At 41.4% G+C, this 19,651-nt stretch overlaps 1 long non-coding RNA gene across 1 annotated transcript in view; it reads left to right on the top strand.

Moving 5' to 3' along the window:
- LOC138977447 (uncharacterized) overlaps positions 1 to 19,651 on the top strand; it is a 63,569-nt gene that overhangs the window by 27,550 nt on the left and 16,368 nt on the right. The window contains exon 3 of the long non-coding RNA XR_011459280.1: positions 6,041 to 6,252. This is a non-coding gene — a long non-coding RNA (uncharacterized lncRNA). The remainder of the gene's footprint in view (positions 1 to 6,040; positions 6,253 to 19,651) is intronic.

Here is a 19,651-nt window from a genome sequence, read left to right as displayed (position 1 = left end):
TTATCCTACTCCTATGTGAAAAAGTCAACAAATATGAATAATTTAGTTTCGCATTTGCATGGTCAGTCTCATAATGTCACGCCGTTGCTGGACCGACGCTTGAACAGGGGACGTAACAAATGTTAAAATAATGATCATCAATTTGTTATCTCCCGTAACTCTGCATAATTTTATCGACAGCAACATTGCGTCGGGCCGATGTCGGGGTTTATTACGTACATTTATACACAGTCAAACGGTATCGGCGCGACAACGGACGACGACACACGACATATGACGACGTCACCCGACTGAAATCGTCAGTCGGCCGACGAAAGCTTGCTAGCTGGGTCGTAGCGATCCTATTTTCAAGTCCCGGGGAAGTTACTGTGATAATGTTCGAGAGTAATCTCCCTTTACCAAAATGGCGAGCAAAAGCCAGCCACGCACTGTGCTTACCCTGAAGCGGAAAATTGATCTGACAATTTTTCATTTAACCCTTATTTCTAAGTGGCCCCTCTCTCTCTCTCTCTCTCTCTCTCTCTCTCTCTCTCTCTAAAACACACACACACGCACGCATGCACGCACACACACACACACACACACACACCGGCTGTTGAACTGCCAGGACGGGGGTAGGTTAACACAGGACATTTGCAAGCCTGACAAAGACGACAGAAGAAACGTCACAAAACGAAATCAATAGTGGTTCCAAAATCACCTTGTTACTGCCTTGAGGCTAGTTTACCAAATGTGCCGCCGCATGTAGCAATAAAAGCTTTGAAGATATCACTACAACTACAAGCGATTGGCCGGATGTAGTAATAAAACCTACAAAAATATCACCATAACCGGACGTCCAGATGTAGTGATAAAACCTACAAAAATATCACTATAACCGGCCGTCCGAATGTAGTGATAAAACCTACAAAAATATCACTATAACCAGACGTCCGGATGTAGTGATAAAACCTACAAAAATATCACTATAACCGGACGTCCGGATGTAGTGATAAAACCTACAAAAATATCACTATAACCGGACGTCCTGGTGTAATGATAGTCCGGATGTAGTGATAAAAAATTTGGTCCCGAGGGCTATCACTACATCCGGACTTCACTGTACATATGATATGTTTGGATTAAAAACACGCTCAGAAAGTTAAAACGAAGAGAGGTACAGAAAAACGTGCTATGCAGCACAGCGCAACCAGTACCGCGCTAAACAGGCTCGTCAATTTCACTGCCTTTTGCACGAGCGGCGGACTCGACTACGATCATTGTGAAAAAATACAGTGCGTTCAGTTTCATTCTGTGAGTTCTACGGCTTGACTAAATGTAGTAATTTCGCCTTACTTGTTGTTGTATACGGTTGCTTTCTTTTGTTATTTTCTTCTTCTTTTTTCTTGAGACATTTTTGGTCTGAAACGCCGAGTGCGTTGATGTGAAGAGGAGGATATCATACGGCAGTTTAAACACAAGCATACTGTCTTGATGCACACCAGCCTGGAATAAGCCGCCGAGATTTCATATCACGCACTACAAGTGCGTTGCAAAAAAAAAAAAGGCCAAAGCTGCCAAGCAAACAGAAACGCTTCCTGGTTCCATTAAAAGCACAAAACCATTCTGACATCACTTACATGGTCAAATGCTTGATTAATGATCTCAGTTTGTTTCTGCTTTACTCATGCCCCTAGGTAATTATCATCAAAGGTTAAGAAAATGATGGCGTCGAGGATTAGCGCGACACATGACTCGGTTTGATTGCATAAAAAGACACAATTAAAAGCTTAATCCGTCTCGTTTTTTTGTGGACAGCTTTATCTAGGGACCACTGTGTTTGCCTAATTATTTTTTTATTTTTTATTTTTTTAAACTCACAACGAATTTGGTACAAATCTACCTGTTACAAGTGCAACATGTATTGCAATGCCACGTCAGTGACGCACTTTGTGCATAACAAAATGATGGCAAACAAACAAAACTCACATGGTAGGACTTATCCACCGAAAAGATAAATATTTAAACAAATTAAAATAAATCAGCAAATCTGTTCATTGCCACAAACAGTGTGTGTGTGTGTGTGTGCATGTGTGTGTGTGTGTGTGTGTGTTTATATGTGCATGTGTATGTGTGTGTGTGTGTGTGTGTGTGTGTGTGTGTGTGTGTGTGTGTGTGTGAAAAGCTGAAAAAACCAGTAGAGGCAAGGACAATTTAATAAGTGTTTTGTAATTTGGGGGAAAGTGCGGGAAAAGTGTAAAAATGTATGTGCATCCTAACCCGCTTTTGCTCTTCACGTATACGGTTATTGGGGGCACGTACCCAACGGGAACAACGTTTCCTTGCGCCAAGGCAGTCGTGCAGACTCTGAGTGAGACTTCCTGATGAAATCTTCATTATATCCTATATTTCAGCGTATGTCACTTTTGGGTCCTTCTTAGGACTATAAGGATAAGGATAAGGATAAGATTTCATATAGTCCTGTGACGTTACCCTCTTGAAAATCCGGGCTGCTTTCACACTCGGGAAAGCTGGCTGCCATAGCTCTTTCTCACTAGCGAGGCCGGAGGTGTGCACGAGTTTCGTCCCTTTGGTTCGGTAAGTTCCGGTTAAGATAGAGGCGGCAGTCGAGCGCATGAACGTGAAAGAATTGAAAGATTTTCTTCGGAAACATGGCCAACTTGTCAGTGGAAAAAAAGAAGAATTAGTGCGCAGAGCAAGAGGCACGTTTCAGCTGCGAAAAGATGGCAAGGATGCTATCGATAATGCTGTGGAAACAAATGATTCAAGTTAGCATTTGACAGACCACTTCGACTGTCAGTGTCACGAACTTGTAGCCTATGTGTTAAATGTTATCAATAACTATTGAGCACACGCGGAATTTGTGCGTGAATCAGTGAGTCCTTTTGATGCTTGGTAGTCATGCATTTATTGTTGTTAACTGGATGTGCGTGTTGTCTAAGGCTAATGTCAGACGGAGCTCGCAAAACACGAAACAAAAGCCGAACAAAAGCAAAACAACACACAAAAGCACCATGTTTTGCTTCTGTTCGCCTTTTGTTTCGTGTTTTGCGAGCTCCATCTGACATTAGCCTAAGAGCAGTTTCACATTACCAGTTCATGGCTCTTTAATGTTACTTCAGTTGTTTTACTTTAAATTGTTTACCAACTTTGTTAAACTGCTATTGTTTGTATATGTTTTAGATAAATAAAACCCAAACTGTATCAACTGCGTCTGTTGAAGTGTGTGTGATTATCTGTAAAACAAGTCATTCATCAAGCTTCAGATTCATCATGTCTTTATTCTTTGAATACATATATAATTATATAATACACTGCATTGTCGTTCCTCGGCAAATATTTCAGCCAACTGTGAATAAAAAACAAAATGTAATCACACACAGGTAATAAATATTTTTCCCTTAAAAACATAAAAAGCATAGATACACACCACACAAACCCTATTTATAATTTCATGTACATAATCCCACGTTACAAAATAGTGCACTCCTTACAACACACGCTCACACCTGGTTGGTTTGCGTTCAACTTCTCAGACATATTCAGGCATGAAAATTCTCCGTATTTTCCGTATTTTCCGTATTTTTGAAAAAAATAAACCGTATTTTTTTTATTTTCCGTATTTTTTCTTTTTTTAAAAAATTTTTTTACATTTTTTTATTTATTTATTTTTTTAATTTTTTTTTTATTATTTTTTTCCTAGTCATAGTTATAGTAAAATAGTTTTGGGGCCATGTTTGAATCTAATTTTAAGGCTCAGATAGCCCCAGATTGCACCAAATTGCACCCTTGAAAAAAAAAATTTCCGGGGGGGCATGCGGACCTCCCTAGAAGTCTTGGCGCTTTGCGCCTGCGAAACTTGGCGCTACGCGCCTTCGAATTTTGTTTTAAGTACTTTTTTTTCAGTTTTCATGCCTGATATTTTAACTGGATAAAAAAATTTGGAGTACAAACCAGCATCAGTTTTCATGCATACTAGTTTTATAATTTCTGTCTTCCATGCATTGGGAATGTAAGCATCAATGAGTGACATACACAGAGTCAATGACTGAGATTTATAGTGACACTAGAGACTACAGTCATACTGAGACACGGCAGTCCTTCTTACAGCTCATGTGCCTGTTACTGTTTCACACAGACAAGAGCAAAATGCACTAATGATTGAAGGAAGTATGTTGTACAACAACATTCTTTTACACTTTTATGTACATGAACAAATAATACCCATCTGATTAACTAGACGAGAAAGTCACTCTGTCAAGTTGCACAAAATCTTGTCATTTTCTAAAAGAAAGAGTAACACGTAGGCGCTGCTCCCAAGCTCTTTTCAGTTGCTTGTTTGTTGGAAGTTTATGTAGCCTGACAACTCTTCCTTCAATAATTTTTCCACGATAGTTATGGCAAATGACACAGTACTGCTTTCCACCACCACACACTCTGAGCGAGCTTTCTTTCAGTGCAGACGCCATGATGTAGAAGATACCGGAACTAACCCAGCGTTTCTCCTTCGTTGAAGAGCATGGAAAGATAACTCGTACTTGACTAGAAGTGAGAAAGAGCTTATACAGTATACGGCGCTACCCATGTTTTTCCTGGATTCGTGTATTCGTGTTTACAAGCCCTTAGACTTTCGCTGTGAACTCGGATTCCTTATCTTGCGCATGCGTGCACACGGGGGTGTTCAGATACCGAGGGGAGTCTGCACAAATTTGACTCTGGGAAATCAAACCCACGCCGATTCGACAACTGGTTTTGAAGCCAGAGACATTTTCTGGGGTAACGATCGTTGCCATTCGACCACAACGGTCATCGTCTTTCAATGTCCTCGTGGCAGACATGAACTGTCTGAACCACCTCAAAACAGTCGCTGTAGGCGGAAATTGATGTACAAAAACAGTGCACAAAACGTTCAAAGCACACTGAATAAGAGTTTCCCTGGCAGTATAGTCACTACCTATTTTATTCATGTTTTTATTACTTAGTTAGTGGAAGAATCTTTTGTAATGTAAGTTTGATGGTGTATGCTTTTAATTAAGCGTTGCTGACTATGAATGTAGATGTAAATGCTTGTATAACTGTGTTTGAATTTTAAATGTGTCAAGCGCAAAGAGCATAATTGTAAAGTTATGATGTTGCGCTATATAAATGCTCATTTATTATTATCATTATCAATACATCATAGGTGAAAAATCCCTCGCAAAATGTCAACACTGCTGTTAGAAGACCGGACATTTTGTCGCATGGAACGAAAATGGTTGTCCGAAATGTCTATGATTTAAGGTAAACACACGAAACAGTGATGTCATTAGTTCGTCCACATAAAACATGAGTCCCCGTTGTAGCAGCAACAAATGAAATTTTCTGAAATTGAACGCACATAAACCTGAATAGACCGGGCGGAGGGGAAAGAAAAAGGGGATCCGGCACACTCTGTCCATCTGTCTGCCTCTGTGTGTGTGTGTGTGTGTGTGTGTGTGTGTGTGTGTGTGTGTGTGTGTGTGTGTGTGTGTGTGTGCAGGGGCGGACGAGGGGGGGGGGCACAGGGGGCACGTGCCCCCCCGGCCCCCCCCGAATTTTTTTTTTTAAATGGAAAGCTGATTCTATGACCATTTCTAAGTACAAATGGCACCAGATGGCACCATTTTGCTTCTTTGGGCCAACAATTTTTCCGGGGGGGCATGCCCCCGGACCCCCCTATCAAATTCGGGCGCTTCGCACCCATCACATTCACTTTCGATTCAAAGTGCCCCCCCCTTACAAAGCAACTGATCTGCCCCTGGTGTGTGTGTGTGTGTGTGTGTGTGTGTGTTTCTCACTCTGCCGCTGTTGATGTGTTTGTTGGTGGGTGCGTGTATGTATTTTTGAGTGAACACGGGCGTTCGTGTGTGTGTGTGTGTGTGTGTGTGTGTGTGTGTGTGTGTGTGCGTGCGTGCGCGCGTGCGCGCGTGCGTGCGTGCGCGCGTGCGCGCGTGCGTGCGTGTGTGTGTGTGTGTGTGTGTGTGACTTCCCTTGATTGAGTTATACATTTGTTATGTTGCAGGCTTGCACTGTCCTGTTTGTAAATCTAGATTTGAGAGACAACATCCAGAAGAGTGTGTTGTTTTGCTGGCAGAATGCAATTATATGGTAGACATGAGAAACTCATATATATATAAGGACTTTCTGCGCAATGTAAATGCTCTGCTGAATGGTAACGGAGGCCACATCTACTGTCATTTTCAGCCTTGTCAGATGGAGGAGTTTTTCATGAAGGTATATTGCCTATGTGAATTTTTGGGGTGTGATTTAGACCTACTAACAACATGTATGAAGAAATGCATTTTATTCTCAAACAAGCTGCTGTTTCATAAAGGGATTTTCTTAGCAGTAACAATTAAACATGTGATTTGGTTGAGTCTCTAAAAGCTTACATTTGTCACTGATATTGATGTGTAAAATAAAAAGAAGTGGCATTTTTTTCAAATTCATATAAATATATCCTTGATTTTGTTATATATATATTACCAGCTATTGTGTTTTCATCGTAGCAATGGGGTCCGATATTTAGACGAGACAAGTATAATGCCGACGAGTCGAAGACGAGTCGCATTATACTTGTTCGAGTCTAAATTTATTCTTAGTCTCCGACTCGTCGGCATTATACTTGTCTGGTCTAAATATCGGACTCCATTGCTACGATTAAAACACAATAGCGTTTATATAGCCATTCTGACATTAAATTCTGTGTTAAAATCATGTTTTTGTCAGCAACAAGTACCAGAATGGTCCATGTCGTTGATTGCAGACGACGGTTCCCTTTCCGCATGAAGCCACGGAAATAACCGAACATTGAAAAACCCACGGACATGTATTACGGAGAAAACTCGAGATAACCGGATGTTTAGCATTACGTCAATATGCTAGGAATCATATGACGTCATGACGTATCATGCTTGCCTAAGTATATTGTATATTCGAAAGTCTGACTTCTGTTGGGAATGCGCGTGGTGAAGACTGCGGTAAATCTGTAGATGATAAGAGAACAAGGATTGTCTCAGAAGAAACGACTAAATGTTTCAGACCGGTAACTTCATTTCAACATTGCACTATACAATGGACGTTTTATGTGACAGGAGAGTTTGCTGATTTTGTGTTAAACATTGGAGAGATCGTCTGCTAGAATCAGAGATAGGTCGCTTCAGATTGCAGCTTCTGGAAATTTGCAAGGTTTGTTGCCTGTTAAAGAACTGGATTTTACACGTAATGTATGTCATGTACAGTAAGCAACAACAAAAACACACACAAAGCAAATGGCATCGTCTGTCGACTAGTCACAGAAACAAACCTGGCGAGGTATGCGTGTACTTTATACACGTGGAAGAAACCGGAACCATGCGTCTTTGTTATTGACAATATGCTTTTGGATATTGAGAAAAATGGCCGACTTCCGCAGCATTATGCTTTGATGATCGGAAGAGACCATCCAATCACAGCCCCCGATATATATATAACAAAATCAAGGAAAAGAAAAGCCAAACAAAGAATTTCAAGTGGCAGCCCAAATTTTCTATATATATACCGAGCAACAGAAGAAACGCGAACAAATTCTGCAATGTTTGATTGACAAAATCTTGAACAGTTATAGAGTTAGAATTATCAAATCACACAAGTTTGATGAAGGCATGTTTGACCTAACTGTTGTGTGATTATGTTGATGCTGCGACTGTTTCAACACACGGGACAAGCAGGTTTAACGTTAACGAAATTTTGGAGGTCTCGCTCAGTCAGTCTTCATCACGCTCTCTGGCCACTGATCGGACACTGGTGGCTTCCAATGATGTTCCTGGTAGTGTCAGTGGCTGTATTGAATCGATCTGAAAGACGTTGTGGCAGGAAATTGCGATCTTTTCTTATTGAGGTAATGCTAAAATCCACCGTGTTGCATAACTGCAGTGCTTCTAATGTGTACAGAACATTGCTGAAGGTGATAGACTGTTGACATGTGTACGTTTAAAGCACATGCCAGCGCTTCTGGATCATCCCCAGCTTTAAATCGACCTGGCATTTTGGTGGTGTCAATCTTGGCATCGTGGCTGTTTCAAAAGTGAGACTGGCAGCAAGCGTCTCGTTTGGTTACTAATGCATTGGTGAACACATCTCACACATCAGATTTCTCATGCTCCACTTGCACGTGCTGCGAACGCGCATTATGTGTTTAACGTTAAACCTGCTTGTCCCGTGTGTTGAAACAGTCGCAGCATGAAAATATTCACACAAATGCCTTCATCAAACCTTTGTGGTTTGATAATTCTAACTCTATAATTGTTGGAGATTTTGTCAATCAAACAATGACGATTGTTTTGTTGCGTTTCTTTTGTTGCTCGGTATATATAAAGAATATATACATTTTATATATATATATACACTGAGCCCAAAAAGTTAAGGATATTTTTTCAGTGGTATACCCCAGATGTTAAACAGCAATTTTTGGGTCAAAAATATACGTGTATTTCAAGATCAGTCTTTCTTCTGCTTAAAAATGTGTTTCTTGAATCTGAGCAATATTTGGGTATGACGTCACAGGTCCGTGACCACGCCTACCCTCAAACATTGCGTTTTTTGACGGCATGATTCACCATCAACCGTCGAAACGGTGACTTAAACTGAATAATATTTTGCATTTTTTACACCAAAAGGTTTATTTGATGTCTTACCTAACAAGTCATACAGATTTCGTTCAAATCCGCCGCGCTGTTAGGTTGATCCAGCGTGTAAAGGAAAGCGACAACAATCCTGAAAAACAGCAACACATCCAGTGTTTTAAATTATGGTGTTTTTGCTGGGTAGCCGCAGTTGATATGCAATAAATCTAAAACTACAAATAGCAGCCTCTCCAAATTTCACAGAGCGATGACAAAAACCCTCATCTGGATATGTCCCAGTACTTAGGTCAAACAGAACACAAGAGTGGACGTTGTAACGGTTTTCCGTTAAAAATTTGGAAACGTTTGTAACGTCTAAGAAACAAATGTAACATGCACGCAACCTTGTATACTTTGCAAAGAATGGTGCCATTACATGTGTGCCAAGTTTCAAAAACATTCTTTCACGGGCTCAAAAGGTATGATCGTTTGAAAAGAGGTGAAAAATACTGCCCCTGGTGTCTTTGGCGCAACTTTTTTTTAGGACATTTTCTACAATTTTGATTCTTGTTCTCCGATAGGATGCGTATAGCCTTTCACGGATGATGCAAATCACTTTCCAGGGGCGGATCAGTTGTTTTGTAAGGGGGGGGGGGGGGGGTGCACTTTGAATCGAAAGTGAATGTGATGGGCGCAAAGCGCCCGAATTTGCTAGGGGGGTCCGGGGGCATGCCCCCCCCGGAAAAATTTTTGGCCCAAAGAAGCAAAATCTGGTGCCATTTGAACTTAGAAATGGTCATAGAATCAGCTTTCCAAATTTTTTGTTTGTTTGTTTGTTGCTGGAGGGGGGGTGCACCTGCACCCTGTGCACCCCCCCCCCCCCCCCTCGTCCGCCCCTGCTTTCTCGGTAGAAGTTGCAGAAAAGAACTTTTCGCGTGTTTTGAACACAACTGTGCTGTATACGAAAGAAGTAAAGAAAACAAAGAAACAAAAAGACAGACGAATTCAGACATGACGTCATATGAATCCACAAATAAGACGTCAGATGGAGGCAACACTGGGATATTTTTTTTCATCGTCGTCTTGATCAATCAATCAATCAATCAATATGAGGCTTATATCGCGCGTATTCCGTGGGTACAGTTCTAAGCGCAGAGATTTATTTTGTTTTTTCAATTTTTATTCAAGGCGCAGGGATTTATTTATGCCGTGTGAGATGGAATTTTTTTACACAATACATCACGCATTCACATCGGCCAGCAGATCGCAGCCATTTCGGCGCATATCCTACTTTTCACGGCCTATTATTCCAAGTCACACGGGTATTTTGGTGGACATTTTTATCTTTGCCTATACAATTTTGCCAGGAAAGACCCTTTTGTCAATCGTGGGATCTTTAATGTGCACACCCCAATGTAGTGTACACGAAGGGACCTCGGTTTTTCGTCTCATCCGAAAGACTAGCACTTGAACCCACCACCTAGGTTAGGAAAGGGGGGAGAAAATAGCGGCCTGACCCGGGGTCGAACACGCAACCTCTCGATTCCGAGCGCAAGTGCGTTACCACTCGGCCACCCAGTCCCTGTTTTGACTGTTGATGGTGAATCATGCCGTCAAAAAACGCCATTTTTTAAGGGTCACGAACATGTGACGTCATGCCCAAATATTGCTCAGATTCCTGAAAGGCATTTTTGAGCAGAAGAAAGACAGATCTTAAAATACACGTTAATTTCTGACCCAAAAACTGCTGTTTAACATCTGGGGTATACTACTGAAAAAATATCCTTAACTTTTTGGGCTCAGTGTATATATAATCCATGATTAAATTAATTTGCTATAAAATGTCTAAGATGTTAACGATGGCAGAATAGACTGAACATATACACTGAGCACAAAAAGTTAAGGATATTTTTTCAGTGGTATAGCCCAGATGTTAAACAGCAGTTTTTGGATCGAAAAGATACGTGTATTTGAAGATCAGTCTTTCTTCTGCTCAAAAATGTAATTCTTGGATCTGAGCAATATTTGGGTGTGACGTCACAGGTCCTTGACCACGCCTACCCTCAAAAATGGCGTTTTTTGACGGCATGATTCACTTTCGACCGTCAAAACGTTAACTTAAACTAAATGCTATTTTACATTGTGTACATCAAAAAGTTCATTTGGTGTCTTACCTAACGGTCCATACACATTTCGTTCAAATCAGTCTCGCAGTGAGGCTGATCTAACGTGTAAAAGAGAGCGACCACAATCCTGAAAAACAGCAACAAATCCAGGGTTTTTGTGGTGTTTTTGCTGGGTAGCTGCAGTTGATATGCAATAAATCTAAAACTACAAATAGCAGCCTCTCTACATTTCGCAGAACGATGACAAATACCCTCATTTGTATTCGCGCTAGTACTTAGAGCAAACAGAACCCAAGAATGGACGTTGAAACGGTTTTCCGTTAAAATAATTGTAAACGTTCGTAACGTCCCAGAAACAAATGTGACATGCATGCAACTTTGTATACTTTGCAAAACATGGTGCCATTACATGTGTGCCAAGTTTTAGAAACATTCTTGCATGGGCTCAAAGGTAATAGCTTCGTGAATTTGTAGAAATAAAAAGTAAAATCTCACTCTACTGCGCTGTTCTATTTTTAGACGATGACGTCTGCAAAACTCAGGTAGCTGAGTGGCATGATAAAAAAAATCAAAAAAATCCGAAGAGCTCCAAATAATTATACTTTTTGAGTTTGTGTAACTGTTCCCGTAGCTTCATGTTCACGATTTACGAATTAAGGGACAACCAAAAAGGCGTTCTCTCTGTGTCACAACGGACAGATAACGATTATCTGTATACAAATCAAAAAAACATTAAAGGTAGGTTGTTGGAACGTTTGTTATTGACAAAACAATACATTCACAGATATTTCGACCCAACGGTTCTCTGTATAGTAGGCCGTTATGACCTCGAGACAATACTCTTAAATACCTGGCGATGTCCATCTCCATAGCTCCATTTCGTAGCATTCCAACTGTCTTATTCGTCACAGCAAATGCCAGATTTTGACTCGCCGCTATCAAGACGACGATGAGAAAAGCCCAGTGTTGTCTCCATCTGACGTCATATTTTTGGAATTATATGACGTCATGTCTGCATTCTTCTGTCTTTTTGATTCTTTGTCTTCTTTACTTCTTTCTTATACAGCACAGCTGTGTAATTAACATGTGAACTGTTATTTTCTGCAACTGCTACTGAGCAAGTTGTTCGCATCATCCGTGAAGGCTCCACGCATCGTATCGGAGAACGGGAAATAAAATTACAGAAAGTGTCCTTAAAAAAAGTTGCGCGAAAGACACCAGGGACAGTATTTTTCACCTTTTTTCAAACGATCATGACTTTTGAGCCCGGGAAAGAATGTTTCTGAAACTTGGAATACATGTAATGGCACCATTCTGTGCAAAGTTTACAAAGTTGCGTGCATGTCACATTTGTTTCTGGAACGTTACAAACGTTTACAAATTGTTAACGGAAAACCGTTACAACGTCCATTCTCGTTTTCTGTTTGCTCTAAGTACTGGAACGTATACCGATGAGGGTCTTTGTCATCGTGCTGTGAAATTTGGAGAAGTTGCTATTTGTAGTTAGATGTATTGCATATCAACTGCGTCAATACTCAGCAAAAACACCATAAAAAAACCCATGATTTTTTGCCGTTTTTGACTCACATGCGAAGCAAAAGTGAGTCTATGTACTCACCCGAGTCGTCCGTCCGTCCGTCCGTCCGGAAAACTTTAACGTTGGATATTTCTTGGACACTATTCAGTCTATCAGTACCAAATTTGGCAAGATGGTGTATGATGACAAGGCCCCAAAAAACATACATAGCATCTTGACCTTGCTTTAAGGTCAAGGTCGCAGGGGCCATAAATGTTGTCTAAAAAACAGCTATTTTTCACATTTTTCCCATTTTCTCTGAAGTTTTTGAGATTGAATACCTCACCTATATATGATATATAGGGCAAAGTAAGACCCATCTTTTGATACCAGTTTGGTTTACCTTGCTTCAAGGTCAAGGTCACAGGAGCTCTTCAAAGTTGGATTGTATACATATTTTGAAGTGACCTTGACCCTGAACTATGGAAGATAACTGTTTCAAACTTAAAAATTATGTGGGGCACATGTTATGCTTTCATCATGAGACACATTTGGTCACATATGATCAAGGTCAAGGTCACTTTGACCCTTATGAAATGTGACCAAAATAAGGTAGTGAACCACTAAAAGTGACCATATCTCATGGTAGAAAGAGCCAATAAGCACCATTGTACTTCCTATGTCTTGAATTAACAGCTTTGTGTTGCATGACCTTGGATGACCTTGGGTCAAGGTCACATGTATTTTGGTAGGAAAAATGTGTAAAGCAGTTCTTAGTGTATGATGTCATTGCTAGGTTTAGTTATTTGCAAAGGTCAAGGTCAAGCATGTGAGTCGTATGGGCTTTGCCCTTCTTGTTCAGGATTGTGGTCGTTCTCTTTTACACACTAGATCAGGCTGACTGCGCGGCGAATTTAAACGAAATGTGTATGAACTGTTAGGTAAAACACCAAATACACTTTTTGATGTAACAAATTTAAAATATCATTCAGTTTAAGTCACCGTTTTGACGGTTGAAAGTGAATCATGCCGTCAAAAAACGCAATTTTTGAGGGTAGGCGTGGTCACGGACCTGTGACGTCATACCCCAATGTTGCTCAGATCCAGGAAACACATGTTTGAGCAGAAGAAAGACTGATCTTCATATCCAAGTATCTTTCTGACCAAACAACTGCTGTTTAACATCTGGGCTATACCACTGAAAAATTATCCTTAACTTTTTGTGCTCAGTGTACATGTGTATGAGTTAAGGGGGTATTAATCACGGCACGTCAAGCTAGAATGAGTTTCTTTTGTCAAATGTTACTGCTACATTTTGAGAAGATTGTTTTCATTTAATTACATACACGAGCCTTGTAAAGATAAAGCTTATACACTGTTATACTTTTAGCTTATCTTGGTGCAGCCTCGACCTCCTCTCAGAGACCCTTCAAACAAAAAGGTCACGAGGGATTCTAACCCTGAGTTTCAAGGTGAACCCCCAAAATTGCAACCTACACAAATGCTTAAAACCCCAACATCGTTAGATTAAACTACTTTATATTTGATGTACGTTTATTTCAGCTTATGCGTGACCATTCCACAAAGTGGTAAATTTGTAGTTGAAATGATCTGACTTTTGTGCATTATCAACAAACAAAATCTAAATTCGGAGATCGACTCAACAGGACAAAATTTGACATGAAGCGGTAGCCATATTTACCTGATTTAAACACTACATATTTTTACCTGTAAGTTTTTTTGTGAATATCCGAGTAAACAACACGTTGCGTAAGGCGAAATTACAACATTTAGTCAATCTGTTGAACTCACAGAAGGAAATTGAACGCATTGCATTTTTTCAACAAGACATTACAGCTTCGTCAATTCCGCGGCAAGGAAATCGCTCACTTTTAATAATAATAATAATAATAACGTGGGAGATTTATAGAGCGCTTTACGTTCTCTAAGCGCTTTACAATGAAAAAACATACATATACATACAAAGCAAAGCGAAAAAGCATGTGCAGCAGCATTCAGCACACAAGTGAACAACGAAACACTACATCAATACAAGCTGCAAGCATACTAACACAGGCAAAACATTCAAACATTCAAACACCTGATCAAAAATGCACCATATTGAAATAAAAAATAATCAAAATACTGTGTGAAGAAGTGTGTTTTAAGGTTTGATTTGAAGGAACAACAAGTTTGGCAGTGTCGGATAGAGTAAGTAGAGAGTTCCACGCAACGGCTGCAGAGTGGGAGAAGGCTCTCTGACAGTGCTGTTTGCGACTAAAAGAAGATAGACGGAATATTCTAGTGTCTACAGAGGAGCGGAGGGATCGTGAGGGTATATAGAGTGTGAACAGGTCAGACAGGTAGGATGGGGCTGAGCCAGATACTATTTTGTAGCAGATACAGCAGCACTTATAATTATTGGATTCTCAGCACTACAGGGAGCCAATGAAGTTTCTTAAACAAGGGGGAACAGGACTGGGACCGAGGGGCTTTGCAGACAAGCCGGGCTGCAGAATTGTGAATGCGCTGCAAAGGATGGAATGACAGACTAAGGACAGCCAATGAGAACAGAATTTCCGTAGTCTAATAGAGAAAGAATGTAGGAGGAAACAAGGGTCTTGGTGGCATCTTCGGTAAGGTATGGGCGGATAGAACCTATTCTCTTAAGTTTGATGTAAGCGGACTGACACACTTTCACAACATGGTGTTTCATGGAGAGATCGCTATCAAGAAAGATGCCAAGATCACGGACGGAGTCTGAGAATTTGATAGTGCTGCTGACTAAAATGATAGAAGGAGGGAGAGAGAGAAAGGAGGAGAAGGAGGATTTGGTGAAACGAATGGCTTCTGTTTTGTCACAGTTAAGTTTAAGCTTGTTAGTGGACATCCAGAGTTCAACGTCAGCAATGCAAGACTGAAGGGAGGTGGTCATCTGGTCGTATTCTGAGGGAGTCGCTGAGTTCTGAAGCTGAGTGTCGTCAGCAAACATTTCGTGGGAAACGGAATGTCTGTCGACGAGGTGTTTGTTTGTTTGTTTGTTTGCTTAACGCCCAGCCGACCACGAAGGGCCATATCAGGGCGGTGCTGCTTTGACATATAAAATGCGCCACACAAGACAGAAGTCGCAGCACAGGCTTCATGTCTCACCCAGTCACATTATTCTGACACCGGACCAACCGGTCCTAACACTAACCCCATAATGCCAGACGCCAGGCGGAGCAGCCACTAGATTGCCAATTTTAAAGTCTTAGGTATGACCCGGCCGGGGTTCGAACCCACGACCTCCCGATCACGGGGCGGACGCCTTACCACTAGGCCAACCGTGCCGGTTTTGTCGACGAGGTCAGTCAGAGGGGAGGTGTACATGATAAACAGCACGGGCCCGAGCACAGAACCCTGGGGAACGCCAAAAAGGATGGAGGTTTTCTGGGATGGGACGTCGTTTACAATTACACATTTTTTTCTGTCTGAGAAATAGGATCTGAACCAATTTAGAACTGAATTTTGGATGCCGAAAGTGTGCTCAAGGCGGGACAGTAGGATTTCGTGATCAATTGTATCGAAAGCGGCCGAAAGGTCTAACAGGAGGAGCAGGGAAATTTTGTTATCGTCTAAGGAAGTCAAAATGTTGTTGAGGATACTAAGGACTGCGGTCTCTGTGCTATGGCCCGTGCGGTAAGCTGACTGGTGCGGAGTGAGGAGGTTGTTGGCAGAGAGGTGGGAGGAGAGCTGGTCTAGGACTATTTTCTCTAAGATGTTAGAAGGGAAGAGATGGGCCTGTAGTTCTTAAGTACGTTGGGGTCGAGGGAGCTTTTCTTCAGAAGGGGTTTAATGACAGCTTTTTGGAAATCTGAGGCGACGGTGCCAGTGGAAAGGGACTCGTTCAGTATTCTAGTGATGGTGGGTAGAAGGATGTCTAAGTGATCACAGAGGAGGGGGGTGGGGAGGGGGTCGAGGTCACAGGACGTTTTGGCAGACTTCACAATGAGTTTACGAACAAAGTCTTAAGAGACTGGGTTGAAAACAGAAAACGAATTTCCAACAAAAATGGGAGAACGGTCTGAATGGCTATGCTGGGCGAAGCTGTTGCGGATGGTCAAAATCTTTTCATGAAAATACTTAGAAAAAACATCTGGCAGTTTAGACATGTCATGTACAGTTGGAAGAATGACCTGTTTTGCTTTACTAAGCATTGTGGTGACAGTGTTAAACAACTCTTTACAATATGAGGATGCTGCGACCTTGGATGAATAAAAAGTGGTCTTGGCGGCATCAACAAAATCTATGACTTTCTGCTTGGTGGCGTCATACATCTGCTTATGTACAGTCAGCTTGGAAGATGCCCAGCGTCGCTCAGCTTGACGCCGCTCACGTTTCAACTGCTGAAGACCCGGAGCAACGGAGTTATATCAAGGGGTAGGCGGACGGCGGCGCACCTTCTGCTGTTGCACAGGAGCATGCTTGTCTAAGACTATCCTAAGGTTTTTGATCAAGTCAGAGACAGACAAATCATCAACAACGATGCTAGCTAAACCATGTGAGAAATCAGACTTGTCAATAGCTAGCATGGATGGAACGCACTGACTTTACTTGAGGAACAGCTTTCTGCTTTGGAACATCAAGACGGCATAGAGTAGTCACATGATCAGAGGTCAAGTCATGACAACACTCTGTAGTATGAACAAGATAGTCACTGTCCCGGTAAATCACAAGATCCAGAGTGTGGGTGCTACGCAAGAACGTAGGCTAGTCAACGGCCTGAGTCAGGTCGAACATTTGCAACAGTTCTCTGAACCTTTTCGTCTTCGGATCTGACACGTTCTCATAGTGTACATTGAAGTCACCTGTGAGTAGCAAACTACCATCACATGTAGTAGCATACTCTACAAAGTCCGGGAACTCGTCGAGGAAGAGGGAGTGTGTCAGTTTGTTGGCTCTACTGGGAGGGGGACGGTACTCACAAAACAGCTGCAGGCACTGTTTATTCACAATCACTGACAACTGAACAACTTCAAAAGACCTGTGGGGAAAAGAAAAATCATAAGTGACACAACCAAGGGAGGCAAGCTGATCTTTCACAATCACAGCGATCCCACCCCCGCGCTTGGCAGTGGGACCAACCTGACGCGGAAACGAGAAGAGCTTGTATCCTGGAGGGATCAGGTCTGCACATTTGCTCTCGTCCCCTGACTCCCGGAGCCAGGTCTCTGTTATGAACATAATGTCAACATCATGGTCGACGATGAAGTCAGTGATAGCACTACGTTTCCGGGGCTGTGCAACAAACCTGGCATTGAACTGACAAAGACACAACTGATTTGGTAGGTCCGTGCGTTGAAGGGGAAACACGATCAAGTTGTCAAGATTAGTACACGCACGATGGGGGAGAGAGAAAGAATCCAACACAAACGGTGCAGTCGCAGAAATAAGTCCAAGGTCACAAGAATCAGGCCTATGTTGTGAATGTTTGCGACCTGCTCTGTAAGGCCGTTTTTATATTTAGTCAAGTTTTGACTAAATATTTTAACATCGAGGGGGAATCGAAACGAGGGTCGTGGTGTATGTGCGTGTGTGTGTGTGTGTCTGTGTGTGCGTGTGTGTGTGTGTGTGTGTGTGTGTGTGTGTGTGTGTATGTGTGTGTGTCTGTCTGTGTGTCTGTGTGTGCGTGTGTGTGTGTAGAGCGATTCAGACTAAACTACTGGACCGATCTTTATGAAATTTGACATGAGAGTTCCTGGGAATGATATCCCCGGACGTTTTTTTTTCTCGATAGATACCTTTGATGACGTCATATCCGTTTTTTTGTAAAAGTTGAGGCGGCACTGTCACACCCTCATTTTTCAATCAAATTGATTGCAATTTTGGCAAGTAATCTTCAACAAAGGCCGGACTTTGGTATTGCATTTCAGCTTGGTGGCTTAAAAACTAATGAATGAGTTTGGTCATTTAAAATCTAAAAATTGTAATTAAAACTATTTTGTTATAAAACGATCCAAAACTAATGTCATCTTATTTTTCATCATTTTCTGATTCCAAAAACATACACATATGTCATATTTGGATTTAAAACCAGCTCTGACAGCAGTTAAATATAGGAAAATTATAATTAAAATTAAATTTCCGAAATCGATTTAAAAACAATTTCATCTTATTCCTTGTCGGTTCCTGATTCCAAAAACATATAGATATGATATGTTTGGATTAAAAACAAACTCAGTAAGCTAAAAAGAATAGACATACAGAAAAGCGTGTTATCCTGCTCAGCGCGACCACTACCGCACTATTCTGCATGGCTTGTCGATTTCACTGCCTTTTCCACGAGCGGTGGACTGACGAAACTACGAGTATGTGGTCTTGGTGAAAAAAGCAGTGCGTTCAGTTTCATTCTGTGAGTTCGACTGCTTGACTAAATATTGTTATTTCGCCTTTCGCGACTTGTTTCTTGCTCTTGGGGCTGGATCAGCAAGTTGTGTTGTTGTGGATACCCAAGGTTCGGAGGCGTTGGCACACGGCAGGGCCCATCCCAAAGCGTTGCGAGTCCAAGGAGAGCAAATTGTCTCTGCTGTAAGCAACCGAGGCGGGCGGGCGAGACACAGAAACACAGCGAAGCGAGGAAAGACAAGTGATGTGCTGTCCCGCACGTGCGGGCGACGAGCCGTTGAACTGAACACATTGCCACAGCACAAAGAAATAGGCCAAAAGAGTAAAACGAGTCATAAGTCCATGATCCATGATCAGATTTTGAAGAAAAAGACACACAGATGACGATGGCACCATGACGAACCCACATGCACACTTTCACAACAACACTGGTACTAGAAGACATACGAATCGTACAAATTATCCGGAGCGGTTCCCTTAAGCCAACCTGGGCGAGCAGAACACAACTCACAATTTTCCCGTGCAACACGAATTAAAATTGACAAGCCAGTATAGCGCAATAGCATATTGTGTTATTCAGGAAAATGTGCGTTTGAGCTTGTTTTGAATAAAACATATTCATTATATCGATATGTTTTTGGAATTAGGAAATGATAAAGAATAAGATGAAATAATTTTTGGATCGATTTCTTACATTTCAATCGTAGTACTAATTAACCTATTTTCGTTAATTTTGATCAAATTCTAAGAGTAAACATGACATATGTATATATTCTTAGATTCAGAATTTGATGAAGTATACGATGCAATCAATTTTAAATCTGTTTGCAAAAAATCTATTTTAATGACAACTTTAATGAGCAAACTAATTAATTAATTTTTAAGCTTCCGAGCTGAAATGCAATACCAAAGTCCGGACTTTGTGAAAGATTGCTTGACCAAAATTGTAAGCAATTTAGTTGAAAAATGAGAACGTGACAGTGCCGCCTCAACTTTCACAAAAA

The sequence above is a fragment of the Littorina saxatilis genome, linkage group LG9 (genome assembly GCF_037325665.1).
Source record: "Littorina saxatilis isolate snail1 linkage group LG9, US_GU_Lsax_2.0, whole genome shotgun sequence".
Lineage (NCBI taxonomy): Eukaryota > Metazoa > Mollusca > Gastropoda > Littorinimorpha > Littorinidae > Littorina > Littorina saxatilis.
The sequence above is the reverse complement of the archived record's forward strand: the minus strand, read 5'-3'. Positions and strand labels throughout refer to the sequence as shown.